Below are 14,382 nucleotides of genomic sequence, written 5' to 3' on the forward strand. Positions count from 1 at the left end.
TGAGCAGCCGGAGATCAAGAGCAGCCGCCGCAGGGGAGGGATACCATGGTAAATAGGTTACCTATTTACCATGGTATCTCTCCCCTGGGTGCGTTGTGTTTTCGTGAGCAATAATGCAGGAAAGCAGCGGGCGGGATGGCGAGCTTGTCCTGCTGCTCCAACACAAGCTACCTTAAGAGCCGGTACGATGCGGGCAATGGGTGAAGTTCGTCAGGAGTACTGCATAAAAAAAACGAGTGTGTTGTCGTGGCAGTTGGTGATCAAAGAAATAAAACAAAATAAAATCAATAAATAATAATGTCATAGACTTAAAGTCATACCTTTGAAGTCATAATGCATTGCAAGTGTTATTACGGAATGTTGTGCTGTGTTTTCAAGCGCTTCAATGTGCTGCTCTGCAAGGTTTGGAGACAGCGGGTGCGTTCACGGAGATCATGAGCAGCCGGAGATCAAGAGCAGCCGCCTGGGTGTGTTGTGTTTTCGTGAGCAATAATGCAGGAAAGCAGCGGGCGGGATGGCGAGCTTGTCCTGCTGCTCCAACACAAGCTACCTTAAGAGCCGGTACGATGCGGGCAATGGGTGAAGTTCGTCAGGAGTACTGCATAAAAAAACGAGTGTGTTGTCGTGGCAGTTGGTGATCAAAGAAATAAAACAAAATAAAATCAATAAATAATAATGTCATAGACTTAAAGTCATACCTTTGAAGTCATAATGCATTGCAAGTGTTATTAGGGAATGTTGTGCTGTGTTTTCAAGCGCTTCAATGTGCTGCTCTGCAAGGTTTGGAGACAGCGGGTGCGTTCACGGAGATCATGAGCAGCCGGAGATCAAGAGCAGCCGCCGCAGGGGAGGGATACCATGGTAAATAGGTTACCTATTTACCATGGTATCTCTCCCCTGGGTGCGTTGTGTTTTCGTGAGCAATAATGCAGGAAAGCAGCGGGCGGGATGGCGAGCTTGTCCTGCTGCTCCAACACAAGCTACCTTAAGAGCCGGTACGATGCGGGCAATGGGTGAAGTTCGTCAGGAGTACTGCATAAAAAAACGAGTGTGTTGTCGTGGCAGTTGGTGATCAAAGAAATAAAACAAAATAAAATCAATAAATAATAATGTCATAGACTTAAAGTCATACCTTTGAAGTCATAATGCATTGCAAGTGTTATTAGGGAATGTTGTGCTGTGTTTTCAAGCGCTTCAATGTGCTGCTCTGCAAGGTTTGGAGACAGCGGGTGCGTTCACGGAGATCATGAGCAGCCGGAGATCAAGAGCAGCCGCCGCAGGGGAGGGATACCATGGTAAATAGGTTACCTATTTACCATGGTATCTCTCCCCTGGGTGCGTTGTGTTTTCGTGAGCAATAATGCAGGAAAGCAGCGGGCGGGATGGCGAGCTTGTCCTGCTGCTCCAACACAAGCTACCTTAAGAGCCGGTACGATGCGGGCAATGGGTGAAGTTCGTCAGGAGTACTGCATAAAAAAAAACGAGTGTGTTGTCGTGGCAGTTGGTGATCAAAGAAATAAATCAAAATAAAATCAATAAATAATAATGTCATAGACTTAAAGTCATACCTTTGAAGTCATAATGCATTGCAAGTGTTATTAGGGAATGTTGTGCTGTGTTTTCAAGCGCTTCAATGTGCTGCTCTGCAAGGTTTGGAGACAGCGGGTGCGTTCACGGAGATCATGAGCAGCCGGAGATCAAGAGCAGCCGCCGCAGGGGAGGGATACCATGGTAAATAGGTTACCTATTTACAATGGTATCTCTCCCCTGGGTGCGTTGTGTTTTCGTGAGCAATAATGCAGGAAAGCAGCGGGCGGGATGGCGAGCTTGTCCTGCTGCTCCAACACAAGCTACCTTAAGAGCCGGTACGATGCGGGCAATGGGTGAAGTTCGTCAGGAGTACTGCATAAAAAAAAAGAGTGTGTTGTCGTGGCAGTTGGTGATCAAAGAAATAAAACAAAATAAAATCAATAAATAATAATGTCATAGATTTGAAGTCATACCTTTGAAGTCATAATGCATTGCAAGTGTTATTAGGGAATGTTGTGCTGTGTTTTCAAGCGCTTCAATGTGCTGCTCTGCAAGGTTTGGAGACAGCGGGTGCGTTCACGGAGATCATGAGCAGCCAGAGATCAAGAGCAGCCGCCTGGGTGCGTTGTGTTTTCGTGAGCAATAATGCAGGAAAGCAGCGGGCGGGATGGCGAGCTTGTCCTGCTGCTCCAACACAAGCTACCTTAAGAGCCGGTACGATGCGGGCAATGGGTGAAGTTTGTCAGGAGTACTGCATAAAAAAACGAGTGTGTTGTCGTGGCAGTTGGTGATCAAAGAAATAAAACAAAATAAAATCAATAAATAATAATGTCATAGACTTAAAGTCATACCTTTGAAGTCATAATGCATTGCAAGTGTTATTAGGGAATGTTGTGCTGTGTTTTCATGCGCTTCAATGTGCTGCTCTGCAAGGTTTGGAGACAGCGGGTGCGTTCACGGAGATCATGAGCAGCCGGAGATCAAGAGCAGCCGCCGCAGGGGAGGGATACCATGGTAAATAGGTTACCTATTTACCATGGTATCTCTCCCCTGGGTGCGTTGTGTTTTCGTGAGCAATAATGCAGGAAAGCAGCGGGCGGGATGGCGAGCTTGTCCTGCTGCTCCAACACAAGCTACCTTAAGAGCCGGTACGATGCGGGCAATGGGTGAAGATCGTCAGGAGTACTGCATAAAAAAAACGAGTGTGTTGTCGTGGCAGTTGGTGATCAAAGAAATAAAACAAAATAAAATCAATAAATAATAATGTCATAGACTAAAAGTCATACCTTTGAAGTCATAATGCATTGCAAGTGTTATTAGGGAATGTTGTGCTGTGTTTTCAAGCGCTTCAATGTGCTGCTCTGCAAGGTTTGGAGACAGCGGGTGCGTTCACGGAGATCATGAGCAGCCGGAGATCAAGAGCAGCCGCCGCAGGGGAGGGATACCATGGTAAATAGGTTACCTATTTACCATGGTATCTCTCCCCTGGGTGCGTTGTGTTTTCGTGAGCAATAATGCAGGAAAGCAGCGGGCGGGATGGCGAGCTTGTCCTGCTGCTCCAACACAAGCTACCTTAAGAGCCGGTACGATGCGGGCAATGGGTGAAGTTCGTCAGGAGTACTGCATAAAAAAAAACGAGTGTGTTGTCGTGGCAGTTGGTGATCAAAGAAATAAAACAAAATAAAATCAATAAATAATAATGTCATAGACTTAAAGTCATACCTTTGAAGTCATAATGCATTGCAAGTGTTATTAGGGAATGTTGTGCTGTGTTTTCAAGCGCTTCAATGTGCTGCTCTGCAAGGTTTGGAGACAGCGGGTGCGTTCACGGAGATCATGAGCAGCCGGAGATCAAGAGCAGCCGCCGCAGGGGAGGGATACCATGGTAAATAGGTTACCTATTTACCATGGTATCTCTCCCCTGGGTGCGTTGTGTTTTCGTGAGCAATAATGCAGGAAAGCAGCGGGCGGGATGGCGAGCTTGTCCTGCTGCTCCAACACAAGCTACCTTAAGAGCCGGTACGATGCGGGCAATGGGTGAAGTTCGTCAGGAGTACTGCATATAAAAAAAACGAGTGTGTTGTCGTGGCAGTTGGTGATCAAAGAAATAAAACAAAATAAAATCAATAAATAATAATGTCATAGACTTAAAGTCATACCTTTGAAGTCATAATGCATTGCAAGTGTTATTAGGGAATGTTGTGCTGTGTTTTCAAGCGCTTCAATGTGCTGCTCTGCAAGGTTTGGAGACAGCGGGTGCGTTCACGGAGATCATGAGCAGCCGGAGATCAAGAGCAGCCGCCGCAGGGGAGGGATACCATGGTAAATAGGTTACCTATTTACCATGGTATCTCTCCCCTGGGTGCGTTGTGTTTTCGTGAGCAATAATGCAGGAAAGCAGCGGGCGGGATGGCGAGCTTGTCCTGCTGCTCCAACACAAGCTACCTTAAGAGCCGGTACGATGCGGGCAATGGGTGAAGTTCGTCAGGAGTACTGCATAAAAAAAACGAGTGTGTTGTCGTGGCAGTTGGTGATCAAAGAAATAAAACAAAATAAAATCAATAAATAATAATGTCATAGACTTAAAGTCATACCTTTGAAGTCATAATGCATTGCAAGTGTTATTAGGGAATGTTGTGGTGTGTTTTCAAGCGCTTCAATGTGCATAGACAGCTGCGCTCTACCAGGTAAACTAAAACTCTGGTGCTTTCAGTTTGGTCTACTGCCGAGGTTGCTGTGGCCACTGACTGTGTACGAGGTTTCTTTGACAACAGTAGAGAAGCTGGAAGCTTTAATCAGTTCATACATCAGGAAATGGTTGGGAGTTCCACGCTGCCTCAGCAGAGTGGGACTTTATGGTAAAGGAATACTGCAGCTACCAGTCTCTGCTCTAACCGAGGAGTTTAAGTGCGCCAAGGTCAGACTGGAAATGACATTAGTAGAGTCACGCGATAAATGCGTAAGGGAGGCAGCACCTGTGTTGAAAACTGGAAGAAAGTGGGCGGCAAAGAAAGCTGTGGAAGATGCAAAGGCTGCCCTTCGAATTGGTGATATCATGGGGCAAGTTCAGCATGGAAGAGGGGGTCTTGGTTTCAGTTCAACTCCTCCTACATGGCACAAGGCGGCCCCAGCTCAAAGGAGGAAGCTGGTAGTCAACGAGGTGCAAAAGCAGGAGGAGAGGATGAGGTGTATAAAGGCCATTTCCCAGGCCAAACAGGGAGAATGGATGAGATGGGAGAGTGTGGAACAACGCAAGATTGGCTGGCAAGACCTATGGTCAATGGAACAGAGCAGGATCAGTTTCCTCATCAGGTCAACATATGATGTTCTCCCATCACCACAGAACCTAAACCTCTGGGTAGGAGAGGATCCCTCATGTCCTTTGTGTTCATCACCTGCAACATTAAGGCACATTTTGACAGGATGTAAGGTGGCTCTTAGCCAAGGACGGTTTACTTGGCGCCATGACCAGGTGCTGCGATGTTTGGCCTTAGCATTGGAAGACAAGCGTAACATGACCAATAAGTTGCCACCTGTTCCATCAAAACATTACACACAAAAGACAACATTCCTCCGCCCAGGAGAGCAACCACCAAGAAAAGGTGTTAAAACCAATCCTCGCCCAGGACAACTGGAAGCTGCTAGAGACTGGAATATGCTGGCAGATGTTGGTCAACGGCTTATTTTTCCACCTGAGATTGCCACCACTAACCTTCGACCAGATATTGTCTTGTGGTCTGGATCAGCACGCCTTGTTCACCTGGTAGAGTTAACAGTGCCATGGGAGGATGCTGTAGATGAGGCGTATGAGAGGAAGAAACTGCGGTATGCTCAACTAGCCACTGAAGCGGAACAGCGAGGATGGAGAGTTCGGGTTTACCCAGTGGAAGTGGGTTGTCGAGGATTTGTGGCACACTCTACAACCCGGTTTCTCAGAGACGTCGGATTCAGTGGCCAAGAGTTGCGTTGCACAGTGAAGAACTTATCTGAAGCAGCAGAGAGGAGCAGCAACTGGCTGTGGTTGAGACGGAAAGATTCTGGCTGGGGACAGGTAAGTAAGCTGGGCTGAGTTGAGTGGGGGACGGAGGGGGGTGATGCTGGGACGCCAGAATCACCGTCGAGCCCTCTTGAGGTGTCGTGGGCTAGTCGACGAAACACTGAGGATGGAAGGTGCCCACTTGAAAACCCCAGAGATGTACCCTACTTGGCTCAATCCAGACGGTTGTCATGCTGATGCGCTGGGGAGGCCGCACTTTGGTTGATCCCCGGAGCCAGCATCGCAGCCGTTGTGGTGCTGATGCGCCAGGGAGGCAAAATAAGCTGATCCCTGGAGCCAGCATTACACTTCAGCCATTAACACCAGACAGAAGGATATCTACATCATCATATGGAAGGAAACGTAAATGGAGGGAGACACATATGGATCACATTAGTTTACTGTAAAGCTACGTCTTAGTTGGTGCTTATCTTGGCGAGAGCCGAGTTCAAATCAGCATGAAGTTTTAACATCTACTCTCGTGTAATGGAAATCATGAAGATCTGGATACGTCCAGTGACTGCTGTGAATAGTGCAGCTGGCAACAAGGGAAAGACCTTGTGACGGCCTGGAGAGACAGCTGACAGGAGGAAAGAGACCCCATTGGGGCTGGTAAGGGTTAGCTACCCTTGTCGGCAGTATCCAGCTCTGTGTTTACAGGATGCTGGAGACACCCGCCCAAGGCTTCTAAGAAATTAAAGAGAAAAATACCCCTAGAGTCTGCGAGAGCGGGGGCGGAAGATGACTCAACGTTGGACAACACGGTTAACGACTTAGGAATGGAAACGGATATGAGTATGGAGAGTACTTCACAAAAGACTAGTTCAAGATCTGCAGTTAACAAAGACATGGAACTCCAGGTTTGTGTCTGCGGCTGGAGCAAGGCGACAACGGTCAGGGGTTTGAAGATTCATCAAGGGAGAATGAAATGCTTGAGGGAGAAGGGACAAGGGCCTCGCATTGATCAGTACTTCTTACGAAGTCAGTCAAGTCAGTCGAATGAAATCCAGCGACAGGAAGCAAACCACAGTTCGCAGGATATCAGCACCCCTGTCATAGATGTGAGGAGGACTTGCATGGACACAGTTAGTGATGAACCTAATGATCCTTGTGAACCCGGTCAGACAAACCAGCATAAGAGAGAAAAGAACCTCAACGGGCACAAGCCTGGAGTTAAATGGCCAAGAGCTTGTGAGAAAACTGCATGGGACACAGTAAACACAGATCTCTGCGTTGCATTGGAAAGATTAAGTGGAACAGTTGAAAAGAAGCTGGATAAATTTGGGGACATCATCTACGCATATGGAAGTGAGAGGTTTGGAGTTGAAAAAAGGAAGGAAAAAGTACAAACTATTCCTGGAAAGTCTAGACGGCAGCAGGAGATTGAACGCTTAGTTAGAGAAAGGAGACAGCTGAGGAACCAATGGAGAAGAGCAGAACAAAGTCAGAAGGAGGGACTCAATCTCTTACAAAGGGTCATAAAAGATAAGCTTGCAACATTGCGCAGAGCTGAGCGCCTACGGAAACGCTACAAAAAGAAGGAGCGTGCGAGAGCTAACTTTTATAAAGACCCATTCAAATTTGTAAAGAAGTTATTCACCAGTGAGAAGAATGGCACACTAAAAGCATCTAAGGTTGAGCTGGAGAGATATTTGGAGGAAACACATACAGATTCAAAAAGGCAGGAGCCTATGTCAGTTCCGTCAGACATCCCACCTATCAATCCACCAGAATACCAAATGGAAGACTGTGCACCTAAGTGGAAAGAAATAGAGCAAGCTGTGAAAAAAGCAAGGGCTTCATCATCTCCAGGGCCTAATGGAGTTCCGTACAGAGTGTACAAGAGTGCTTCAGGAGTTCTACGAATTCTGTGGAAATTGATGAAAGTGGCATGGGAAAAACAGGTTGTACCAAGAGCATGGCGTCGAGCAGGTGGAGTCTTTATACCTAAAGAAAAAGATTCTACAAGCATCAGTCAGTTTCGTCCCATTTCCCTATTAAACGTAGAAGGCAAGATTTTCTTCAGCATTATTGCTCAGAGATTGTCAGCTTACCTATTAAAGAACTGCTTCATTGACACTTCAATACAAAAAGCGGGCATTCCAGGTTTCCCAGGTTGCTTAGAACACATCAATGTGATCTGGCAACAAATTCAATCAGCTAAAAAGGAGAGGAAGGAGCTCCATGTGACATTCCTGGATTTGGCTAATGCATATGGTTCAGTGCCACATGAACTACTTTGGGCAGCATTTGATTTTTTCAGTGTACCGATGACAATAACAAATTTAGTGAAAGCCTATTTTGGAGATTTGCAATTCAGTTTTTCAACTTCAGAATTCAGCACTACATGGCAATGCCTAGAGGTTGGAATAATGGCAGGATGCACCATTTCTCCACTGGCTTTTACCATGGCAATGGAAGTAATCATTAGGGCATCAAAATGGGTAGTAGGAGGAGAGCGCTTGGCTTCTGGAATGCGACTACCACCAATTCGAGCATACATGGATGACATGACAACCATGACTACAACAGTAGCCTGCACTAATCGATTATTGGGCAAATTAACCAATAACATTGAATGGGCACGAATGCAATTCAAGCCCACTAAATCAAGGAGCATCTCTATAATTAAAGGCAAAGTAGTAGATAAAACATTCTTCATTAATGGTGAGGCAATACCAACAGTGTCTGAGAAGCCAGTGAAGAGTCTTGGGAGATGGTACGACGGGGATCTAAAGGACACAGTTCGTGTGGGAGAAGTTAGACAACAAGCAGTGGAAGGGTTGAAGAGCATAGACAGCTGCGCTCTACCAGGTAAACTAAAACTCTGGTGCTTTCAGTTTGGTCTACTGCCGAGGTTGCTGTGGCCACTGACTGTGTACGAGGTTTCTTTGACAACAGTAGAGAAGCTGGAAGCTTTAATCAGTTCATACATCAGGAAATGGTTGGGAGTTCCACGCTGCCTCAGCAGAGTGGGACTTTATGGTAAAGGAATACTGCAGCTACCAGTCTCTGCTCTAACCGAGGAGTTTAAGTGCGCCAAGGTCAGACTGGAAATGACATTAGTAGAGTCACGCGATAAATGCGTAAGGGAGGCAGCACCTGTGTTGAAAACTGGAAGAAAGTGGGCGGCAAAGAAAGCTGTGGAAGATGCAAAGGCTGCCCTTCGAATTGGTGATATCATGGGGCAAGTTCAGCATGGAAGAGGGGGTCTTGGTTTCAGTTCAACTCCTCCTACATGGCACAAGGCGGCCCCAGCTCAAAGGAGGAAGCTGGTAGTCAACGAGGTGCAAAAGCAGGAGGAGAGGATGAGGTGTATAAAGGCCATTTCCCAGGCCAAACAGGGAGAATGGATGAGATGGGAGAGTGTGGAACAACGCAAGATTGGCTGGCAAGACCTATGGTCAATGGAACAGAGCAGGATCAGTTTCCTCATCAGGTCAACATATGATGTTCTCCCATCACCACAGAACCTAAACCTCTGGGTAGGAGAGGATCCCTCATGTCCTTTGTGTTCATCACCTGCAACATTAAGGCACATTTTGACAGGATGTAAGGTGGCTCTTAGCCAAGGACGGTTTACTTGGCGCCATGACCAGGTGCTGCGATGTTTGGCCTTAGCATTGGAAGACAAGCGTAACATGACCAATAAGTTGCCACCTGTTCCATCAAAACATTACACACAAAAGACAACATTCCTCCGCCCAGGAGAGCAACCACCAAGAAAAGGTGTTAAAACCAATCCTCGCCCAGGACAACTGGAAGCTGCTAGAGACTGGAATATGCTGGCAGATGTTGGTCAACGGCTTATTTTTCCACCTGAGATTGCCACCACTAACCTTCGACCAGATATTGTCTTGTGGTCTGGATCAGCACGCCTTGTTCACCTGGTAGAGTTAACAGTGCCATGGGAGGATGCTGTAGATGAGGCGTATGAGAGGAAGAAACTGCGGTATGCTCAACTAGCCACTGAATCGGAACAGCGAGGATGGAGAGTTCGGGTTTACCCAGTGGAAGTGGGTTGTCGAGGATTTGTGGCACACTCTACAACCCGGTTTCTCAGAGACGTCGGATTCAGTGGCCAAGAGTTGCGTTGCACAGTGAAGAACTTATCTGAAGCAGCAGAGAGGAGCAGCAACTGGCTGTGGTTGAGACGGAAAGATTCTGGCTGGGGACAGGTAAGTAAGCTGGGCTGAGTTGAGTGGGGGACGGAGGGGGGTGATGCTGGGACGCCAGAATCACCGTCGAGCCCTCTTGAGGTGTCGTGGGCTAGTCGACGAAACACTGAGGATGGAAGGTGCCCACTTGAAAACCCCAGAGATGTACCCTACTTGGCTCAATCCAGACGGTTGTCATGCTGATGCGCTGGGGAGGCCGCACTTTGGTTGATCCCCGGAGCCAGCATCGCAGCCGTTGTGGTGCTGATGCGCCAGGGAGGCAAAATAAGCTGATCCCTGGAGCCAGCATTACACTTCAGCCATTAACACCAGACAGAAGGATATCTACATCATCATATGGAAGGAAACGTAAATGGAGGGAGACACATATGGATCACATTAGTTTACTGTAAAGCTACGTCTTAGTTGGTGCTTATCTTGGCGAGAGCCGAGTTCAAATCAGCATGAAGTTTTAACATCTACTCTCGTGTAATGGAAATCATAAATCTCTGCAAGGTTTGGAGACAGCGGGTGCGTTCACGGAGATCATGAGCAGCCGGAGATCAAGAGCAGCCGCCTGGGTGCGTTGTGTTTTCGTGAGCAATAATGCAGGAAAGCAGCGGGCGGGATGGCGAGCTTGTCCTGCTGCTCCAACACAAGCTACCTTAAGAGCCGGTACGATGCGGGCAATGGGTGAAGTTCGTCAGGAGTACTGCATAAAAAAACGAGTGTGTTTTTGTGGCAGTTGGTGATCAAAGAAATAAAACAAAATAAAATCAATAAATAATAATGTCATAGACTTAAAGTCATACCTTTGAAGTCATAATGCATTGCAAGTGTTATTAGGGAATGTTGTGCTGTGTTTTCAAGCGCTTCAATGTGCTGCTCTGCAAGGTTTGGAGACAGCGGGTGCGTTCACGGAGATCATGAGCAGCCGGAGATCAAGAGCAGCCGCCGCAGGGGAGGGATACCATGGTAAATAGGTTACCTATTTACCATGGTATCTCTCCCCTGGGTGCGTTGTGTTTTCGTGAGCAATAATGCAGGAAAGCAGCGGGCGGGATGGCGAGCTTGTCCTGCTGCTCCAACACAAGCTACCTTAAGAGCCGGTACGATGCGGGCAATGGGTGAAGTTCGTCAGGAGTACTGCGTAAAAAAAACGAGTGTGTTGTCGTGGCAGTTGGTGATCAAAAAAATAAAACAAAATTAAATCAATAAATAATAATGTCATAGACTTAAAGTCATACCTTTGAAGTCATAATGCATTGCAAGTGTTATTAGGGAATGTTGTGCTGTGTTTTCAAGCGCTTCAATGTGCTGCTCTGCAAGGTTTGGAGACAGCGGGTGCGTTCACGGAGATCAAGAGCAGCCGGAGATCAAGAGCAGCCGCCGCAGGGGAGGGTTACCTATTTACCATGGTATCTCTCCCCTGGGTGCGTTGTGTTTTCGTGAGCAATAATGCAGGAAAGCAGCGGGCGGGATGGCGAGCTTGACCTGCTGCTCCAACACAAGCTACCTTAAGAGCCGGTACGATGCGGGCAATGGGTGAAGTTCGTCAGGAGTACTGCATAAAAAAAACGAGTGTGTTGTCGTGGCAGTTGGTGATCAAAGAAATAAAACAAAATAAAATCAATAAATAATAATGTCATAGACTTAAAGTCATACCTTTGAAGTCATAATGCATTGCAAGTGTTATTAGGGAATGTTGTGCTGTGTTTTCAAGCGCTTCAATGTGCTGCTCTGCAAGGTTTGGAGACAGCGGGTGCGTTCACGGAGATCATGAGCAGCCGGAGATCAAGAGCAGCCGCCGCAGGGGAGGGATACCATGGTAAATAGGTTACCTATTTACCATGGTATCTCTCCCCTGGGTGCGTTGTGTTTTCGTGAGCAATAATGCAGGAAAGCAGCGGGCGGGATGGCGAGCTTGTCCTGCTGCTCCAACACAAGCTACCTTAAGAGCCGGTACGATGCGGGCAATGGGTGAAGTTCGTCAGGAGTACTGCATAAAAAAAACGAGTGTGTTGTCGTGGCAGTTGGTGATCAAAGAAATAAAACAAAATAAAATCAATAAATAATAATGTCATAGACTTAAAGTCATACCTTTGAAGTCATAATGCATTGCAAGTGTTATTAGGGAATGTTGTGCTGTGTTTTCATGCGCTTCAATGTGCTGCTCTGCAAGGTTTGGAGACAGCGGGTGCGTTCACGGAGATCATGAGCAGCCGGAGATCAAGAGCAGCCGCCGCAGGGGAGGGATACCATGGTAAATAGGTTACCTATTTACCATGGTATCTCTCCCCTGGGTGCGTTGTGTTTTCGTGAGCAATAATGCAGGAAAGCAGCGGGCGGGATGGCGAGCTTGTCCTGCTGCTCCAACACAAGCTACCTTAAGAGCCGGTACGATGCGGGCAATGGGTGAAGATCGTCAGGAGTACTGCATAAAAAAAACGAGTGTGTTGTCGTGGCAGTTGGTGATCAAAGAAATAAAACAAAATAAAATCAATAAATAATAATGTCATAGACTAAAAGTCATACCTTTGAAGTCATAATGCATTGCAAGTGTTATTAGGGAATGTTGTGCTGTGTTTTCAAGCGCTTCAATGTGCTGCTCTGCAAGGTTTGGAGACAGCGGGTGCGTTCACGGAGATCATGAGCAGCCGGAGATCAAGAGCAGCCGCCGCAGGGGAGGGATACCATGGTAAATAGGTTACCTATTTACCATGGTATCTCTCCCCTGGGTGCGTTGTGTTTTCGTGAGCAATAATGCAGGAAAGCAGCGGGCGGGATGGCGAGCTTGTCCTGCTGCTCCAACACAAGCTACCTTAAGAGCCGGTACGATGCGGGCAATGGGTGAAGTTCGTCAGGAGTACTGCATAAAAAAAACGAGTGTGTTGTCGTGGCAGTTGGTGATCAAAGAAATAAAACAAAATAAAATCAATAAATAATAATGTCATAGACTTAAAGTCATACCTTTGAAGTCATAATGCATTGCAAGTGTTATTAGGGAATGTTGTGCTGTGTTTTCAAGCGCTTCAATGTGCTGCTCTGCAAGGTTTGGAGGCAGCGGGTGCGTTCACGGAGATCATGAGCAGCAGGAGATCAACAGCAGCCGCCGCAGGGGAGGGATACCATGGTAAATAGGTTACCTATTTTAGGTTACCTATTTACCATGGTATCTCTCCCCTGGGTGCGTTGTGTTTTCGTGAGCAATAATGCAGGAAAGCAGCGGGCGGGATGGCGAGCTTGTCCTGCTGCTCCAACACAAGCTACCTTAAGAGCCGGTACGATGCGGGCAATGGGTGAAGTTCGTCATGAGTACTGCATAAAAAAAACGAGTGTGTTGTCGTGGCAGTTGGTGATCAAAGAAATAAAACAAAATAAAATCAATAAATAATAATGTCATAGACTTAAAGTCATACCTTTGAAGTCATAATGCATTGCAAGTGTTATTAGGGAATGTTGTGCTGTGTTTTCAAGCGCTTCAATGTGCTGCTCTGCAAAGTTTGGAGACAGCGGGTGCGTTCACGGAGATCATGAGCAGCCGGAGATCAAGAGCAGCCGTCGCAGGGGAGGGATACCATGGTAAATAGGTTACCTATTTACTATGGTATCTCTCCCCTGGGTGCGTTGTGTTTTCGTGAGCAATAATGCAGGAAAGCAGCGGGCGGGATGGCGAGCTTGTCCTGCTGCTCTAACACAAGCAAAAAAAACGAGTGTGTTGTCGTGGCAGTTGGTGATCAAAGATATAAAACAAAATAAAATCAATAAATAATAATGTCATAGACTTAAAGTCATACCTTTGAAGTCATAATGCATTGCAAGTGTTATTAGGGAATGTTGTGCTGTGTTTTCAAGCGCTTCAATGTGCTGCTCTGCAAGGTTTGGAGACAGCGGGTGCGTTCACGGAGATCATGAGCAGCCGGAGATCAAGAGCAGCCGTCGCAGGGGAGGGATACCATGGTAAATAGGTTACCTATTTACCATGGTATCTCTCCCCTGGGTGCGTTGTGTTTTTGTGAGCAATAATGCAGGAAAGCAGCGGGCGGGATGGCAAGCTTGTCCTGCTGCTCCAACACAAGCTACCTTAAGAGCCGGTACGATGCGGGCAATGGGTGAAGTTCGTCAGGAGTACTGCGTAAAAAAAACGAGTGTGTTGTCGTGGCAGTTGGTGATCAAAGAAATAAAACAAAATAAAATCAATAAATAATAATGTCATAGACTTAAAGTCATACCTTTGAAGTCATAATGCATTGCAAGTGTTATTAGGGAATGTTGTGCTGTGTTTTCAAGCGCTTCAATGTGCTGCTCTGCAAGGTTTGGAGACAGCGGGTGCGTTCACGGAGATCATGAGCAGCCGGAGATCAAGAGCAGCCGCCGCAGGGGAGGGATACCATGGTAAATAGGTTACCTATTTACCATGGTATCTCTCCCCTGGGTGCGTTGTGTTTTCGTGAGCAATAATGCAGGAAAGCAGCGGGCGGGATGGCGAGCTTGTCCTGCTGCTCCAACACAAGCTACCTTAAGAGCCGGTACGATGCGGGCAATGGGTGAAGTTCGTCAGGAGTACTGCATAAAAAAAACGAGTGTGTTGTCGTGGCAGTTGGTGATCAAAGAAATAAAACAAAATAAAATCAATAAATAATAATGTCATAGACTTAA

Source organism: Acipenser ruthenus, chromosome 5 (genome assembly GCF_902713425.1).
Source record: "Acipenser ruthenus chromosome 5, fAciRut3.2 maternal haplotype, whole genome shotgun sequence".
NCBI lineage: Eukaryota > Metazoa > Chordata > Actinopteri > Acipenseriformes > Acipenseridae > Acipenser > Acipenser ruthenus.